The sequence below is a fragment of the Triticum aestivum genome, chromosome 3B (assembly GCF_018294505.1).
Source record: "Triticum aestivum cultivar Chinese Spring chromosome 3B, IWGSC CS RefSeq v2.1, whole genome shotgun sequence".
NCBI classification, from domain to species: domain Eukaryota; kingdom Viridiplantae; phylum Streptophyta; class Magnoliopsida; order Poales; family Poaceae; genus Triticum; species Triticum aestivum.
Window position 1 is genome coordinate 440,419,467 of NC_057801.1, and position 6,616 is coordinate 440,426,082.

Here is a 6,616-nt window from a genome sequence, read left to right on the forward strand (position 1 = left end):
TTGTTGATATCCATGAGCTAATCGTCGGCGTCTGTGGCCTCGGCACAGTAGCTGACAGACTTCAGCTGATTTGCAAAGAACTGGTTGAGGGTAGGAAACTGAGGCTGATGATTGAACTGCCCTTGACCTTGATTCCCTTGGTTGCCTTGGCCTTGGTTGCGCTCTTGCATCAGCTGAATCAGCAACTGAGCGTTGGCGTTTGTGGTTGCCATCAAAGCTTGCCATGCCTCCGGAGGCGGAGGTGGAGGTGGAGGGTTCACCTGACTCCCATCATTGTGTTCCGGATTCTGACGCGTTGGCAGAGCCATCCTGAAGAGGGTGACATCTGTTAGCATCTTGATAGACAGATAGACAAGTTGAATCAACGGATAGAAATTGCAACATAGAGTCTTCACAATAAACATTCGAACAGGGATGAACGAATGAATTCCCAAAGCTAACATCACACATCCATTAAGGTGAGAAGCCACTTGATAAGAGATTGATGAATGAAATAAACAAGGTACAACTGGAACAAATAAGTGGTAAGGATTACCCAATCACAAACCAAATATCTGCTAGAAGAAATGCTAGAGCTACTTGAAACCCACCTATAAACTCCTGAAACTTTCTGGTTATGCAATCAGGTGTTGGGGATACAGGGGAAGCAATATATCTCACCCAAACTAACAATCCCTACATCCAGTTGTATCCATCCGTCAACACATAACCAAGAAACCTTCGGAAATCGTGTACCTCAACCTTCGAAAAGCATCTGTTATATGAGTTATGGCAATACTCCCGAACTCCCGCCCTAGTACTGGGTGGCGTCGAGGTTATCTCACCAACAACTGCATAAAATAGATTTTCGATGTCGGCAAAACTCAGATATTCCCGAACTGCAACGATAAAATTGTGACGATAACACCTTGGAGCTCAACTCCCTGGGTCACTGCCACATAAAAGACAGGAGGCACCAAGAACAATGTTCTCGTCACAAAACCATCGGATAGATTCCAAGATACCCGCGTGATCCTAAATTTTTTTTAGTGAAATTTGAGGAGAGGAAAGTCAAAACATCTATGTCAGGAGACCTCACCAGAGCGACGAAGGGACTGGGGAGTAAAAGAATCCTACTCTCCGATATATATAATCCTAAGACTCAAAACATTTTTTGTTCTAGACTCAACAACGCCAGCAAACAATCAAGCAGGGGGTTCCTAAGTCGGGGATGGCTCTGATTACCAACTTGTAACGCCCACGATGCGGCTATATCTCCCACGTGTCGAAGCATGACTTAGAGGCATAACCGCATGGTGGTTTTGTCGCAAGAAGGGTCATCTTCACACAATCCCATGTAATGAACAAGGATGGGATAAAGAGAGTTGGCTTACAATCGCCACTTCACACAATACATAAATTAAGATCCATACATCATTCAAAATACACTCAAAGACCGACTACGGTCAAATCCAAATGAAAAGAAGATAACCCCAAATGCTAGATCCCCGATCGTCCCGACTGGGCTCCGCTACTGATCATCTGGAAACGAAACATAGTAACAACCAAGGTCCTCATCAAACTCCCACTTCAGCTCAGTTGCGCCACGTGCGCTGGTATCCTCGGTACCTGCATCTGTTTTGGTAGAATCTGTGAGCCACGGGGACTCAGCAATCTCACACCCGCGAGATCAAGACTATTTAAGCTTGTAGGTAGGAAAGGGGTAATATGGTGGAGTTGCAGCATGCACTAAGCGTATATGGTGGCTAACATACGCAAGTGAGAGCGAGAAGAGAAGCAACGCATCGGTCGAGAAGCTAGAAGCGATCAAGAAGTGATCCTGAAACTACTTACGGTCATACATAACTCAAATCGTGTTCACTTCCCGGACTCCACCGAGAAGAGACCATCACGGCTAATCACACAATTGATGCATTTTAATGAAGTCAAGTGTCAAGTTATCTACAACCGGACATTAACAAATTCCCATCTGCCTCATAACCGCGGGCACGGCTTTTGAAAGATAATACCCTGTAGGGGTGTCCCAACTTAGCCCATCACAAGCTCTCACGGTCAACGAAGGATATACCTTCTCCCAGGAAGACCCGATCAGTCTCGGAATCCCGGTTCGCAAGACATTTCGACAATGGTAAAACAAGACCAGCAAAGCCACCTGATGTGCCGACAAATCCCGATAGGAGTCGCACGTATCTCGTTCTCAGGGCACACCGAATAAGTCAAGCTACGAGTAAAACCAACCCTCAAGTTTCCCCGAGGTGGCTCCGCAGGTTGCTCGGTTCGGACCAACACTCGAAGGAGCACTGTCCCGGGGGGGGGGGGCTAAAATAAAGATGACCCTCGGGCTCGCGAAAACCCAAGGGAAAAAGGTATAGGTGGCAAATGGTAAAACCAAGGTTGGGCCTTGCTGGAGGAGTTTTATTCAAAGCGAACTGTCAAGGGGTCCCATAAATCACCCAACCGCGTAAGGAACGCAAAATCAAGGAACATAACACCGGTATGACGAAAACTAGGGCGGCAAGAGTGGAAGAAGACACCAGGCATAAGGCCGAGCCTTCCACCCTTTACCAAGTATATAAGGTGCATTAATTAAACAGGAGATATTGTCATATCCCAAAATATCCATGTTCCAACAAGGAACGAACTTCATCTTCACCTGCAACTAGCAACGCTATAAGAGGGGCTGAGCAAAAGCGGTGACATAGCCAAACAACGGTTTGCTAGGAAAGGTTGGTTAGAGGCTTGACATGGCAACATGGGAGGCATGATAAACATGTGGTAGGTAGACCTAACATAGCGATAGAGCGAGCAACTAGCAAAGCAAAGATAGAAGTGATATCGAAGGTATGGTCATCTTGCCTGCAAAGTTCTCAGAGTTGTCGAAAGCTTGATCCTCGTAAGCGTTCTCAACAGGTTCCTCATGCACGTACTCGTCTCCCGGCTCTACGCAAAGCAAGAACACAAGCAATGGAACCACAATCAAACATGGAGCAATGCACAAGCAACATGATGCAATACATGACATGATATGCGAGATGTGATATGCAATGCATATGCGGGCTCCGGAAGGGAAAATGATGAACATGTCATCAACTTGGCAAACCAAGTATGCCGCTGGAAAGATGAGATGATTTCGGTTGAAATCGATATAAAGATCACCGGAAACGGATGCACGGTTTGCAAATGGCAAGCAAAACAATGACACGAATCTGCGATTAACAGCATGATGCTACTTAGCATGCAACAAGAAACTATGCTACAGTACCCCAGCATAAAAACAAAGCATATGGCAGTGATCTACAGGAGATGCTTGACAAAAGAGGAACACTGAGCTATGGCTAAATCACACAATAGCAGGTTCAAACAAGCATGGGAAAAGTGCAAAAGATATCAGCTTGGACATGGCATAAACAGCATCAGGTAGCAATGTTCAGAGCAAGCAATCAACATGCTACAGGAACTCATAATAGCAAAACAAGGCATGACATGATTCTACTCAAATCATAGAACAGAAGTCCCTTACTGACCATGAGCCAAAAAGGATCAGAAGATATGTTGGCACCCATGTAAACATAGCAAGTTTCGTTAACAGATTCAGCAAACTGAGCATGGCATTGACAGAATATGAAGGCATCTTCGCGAGCTCGATTCACTCACCACAAGTCATTGCATGACAAGATAAGCATAGAATCAGCAAGAAGACATGTTTATTAAGCTAACCATGGCAAGAACAAGTTCATAGCATGCAAGGATCAACTACAACAACCTTGGCAAAATTGAATAACATGTAAACAATCTGCCAGGAAACAATTTATAGCAAAAGCATAGCACGAAAATGACATGCTAGACTACTCCATAATTGCAAACAGGGGCATGGATGGATAAAGCATAACCATATGTTCAAATCATCCTTACTGAAGTGTCTCAAAATAATCATGGATCTCTCTGTAGCATCATGTTTACATGGCATCAAAATAACAGCAGAACAGGGACTAAAATCAGCAACATCATGAGGCCTAGTTTGCATGCTTGTGCTAGTCACCACATTGATCACAAAAATACATGGCAAGAACCTTTGTAAAGATGGCATGGCAGAGAACAAAACATCTGTAGAGCTCATGCCCATAAGATGCACACAATAAATGTAGCAAAAATGACAAATGCACACATTCTGTTAAGAATCAGAAACTAACATCATATAGCACTCTTGCATAAGATATTCAGGCATCTAGATGACCTCAAATGAACATGGCCCAATGGAACAAAATGAAGAGCACATCCTGATGAACATTTTGATATATTATGCGCATGAAACGGACCTACGATGACGGAGTTATGATGCGATGAACAGGGCTAAAAATAATACAGACTTGGCCAAAAAACGAGGTCAACCTAGGTTCTAGATCTGGATCTGGGCACGGAAGCCGAGGTTCACCGGAGCAACTCGCCGGAGTAGGGTCGGGAGGAGGCCGGAGATGAGGTCGGGGAGGCTGCCGGGGTCGAGGCCAGCCGGATCTGGCGCCGGCTGGCGCGGTCCCGTGGCAGGCGAGGTGCCGGAGGACGGCGCGGCGACCGGGGCGGCGGGCGGCTGGGGCGGCGCAGCAGGGATCCGCGGCAGCAGCTGCGACTGGACGGCAACGGAGGCGCGGAGTACCGGACGGCGGGGCGCGGGGCGCTCGGGCGCGCGGCGGACTGGCTTCGGGGGCCCGACCCGGGCTCGGGCGGGCCAGCGGCGGTGGGCGGCGGCGGCGCCATGTGGCGGTGCGCGGTTTTCCGGGCGGCGGAGGGCGGACGCGTCTGGCTGCGGGCGGACGTGTTCGGCGCGCGGAGGAAGGGGAAGACTAGGGTTTGGATCCGGATTTGGACGAGGAGGACATATTTGTAGGTAGAGGGAGCTAGGAGACTCCAAATGGAGTGTAGTTTTCGCCCACACGATCGTGATCTGATGACGGAGAGCATGGAAGTGACTTAGATGGGTTATTGGGCTGTTTTGGAGGGGTCTTGGGCTGCAACCCAAAAGAGGCCTTTGGGGTTATCCGGTTAATCGTTGGAGTATCAAACGGCCTCCAAATGACACGAAACTTGACAGGTGGTCTACCGGTGGTGTACCAAGGCCACTTGTCAAGCCTCGATCCATTCCGAGAACGTTTTAACACCCGCACACAAAAATAGACAAGAGGGGTGCGCCGGTGCACGTGGGAGTGTCGGATTGCAAAACGGACAATGGGGAAAATGCTCGGATGCATGAGACGAACACGTATGCAAATGAGATGCACATGATGACATGATATGAGATGCATGACATGAATAAAATGCAAAACAAAAGACAAAACCCAACCACGGAGGGAATATGATAACACATAGCCGAAAATGGCAAGAGTTGGAGTTACAAAGATGGAAAGTTACATCCGGGGTGTTACAGGTGTCCGGGGTGTCCCACCCTGGGCACGCCCTGGACTCTCGTGGGCCACCCGTAAGGCGGTTGATGCTCTTATTTTGCCACAAGAAAGCTAATTTTACGAGCAAATCTGGGCGAAAGATTCACCCCAATCAGAGTTACGGATCTCCAAATATAAAAGAAACGGTGAAGGGGTAGAATCTGAGAATGCAGAAACAGAGAGATAGATCCAATCTTGGAGGGGCTCTCGCCACTCCCACGCCATGGGAGCCAAGGACCAGAGGGGAAACCCTTCTCCCATCTAGGGAGGAGGTCAAGGAAGAAGAAGAAGAAGAAGAAGAAGGGGGGCCCTCTCCCCCTTGATTCCGGTGGCACCGGAACGCCACCGGGGGCCATCATCATCATCGCGATCTTCACCAACACCGCCATCATCTTCACCAACATCTCCATCACCTCCCCCTTCTATATTCGGCGGTACACTCTCCCGCAACCCGATGTACCCTCTACTTGAACATGGTGCTTTATGCTTCATATTATTTTCCAATGATGTGTTGCCATCCTATGATGTCTCAGTAGATTTTCGTTGTCCTATCGGTGATTGATGAATTACTATGATTGATTTGAGTTGCATGTTTTATTATTGGTATTGTCCTATGGTGCCCTCCATGTCGCGCAAGTGTGAGGGATTCCCGCTGTAGGGTGTTGCAATGCATTCATGATTCGCTTATAGTGTGTTGCATGAGTGACTGAAACACAAACCCGAGTAAGGGGATTGTTTCGTATGGGATAAAGGGGACTTGATGCTTTAATGTTATGGTTGGGTTTTACCTTAATGAATCTTTAGGAGTTGCGGATGCTTGCTAGAGTTCCAATCATAAGTGCATATGATCCAAGAAGAGAAAGTATGTTAGCTTATGCCTCTCCCTCAAATAGAATTGCAATAGTGATTATCGGTCTAGTAACATAGTCAATTGCTTAGGGACAATTCCACAACTCCTACCACCACTTTTCCACACTCGCTTTATTTACTTTATTGCATCTTTATTTAAACAGCCCCTACTTTTTATTTACGTGTTCTTTATTATCTTGCAAACCTATCCTATCACACCTACAAAGTACCTCTAGTTTCATACTTGTTCTAGTTAAAGCGAACGTCAAGCGTGCTTAGAGTCGTATCAGTGGCCGATAGGACTTGAGAGAATATTTGTTCTACCTTTAGCT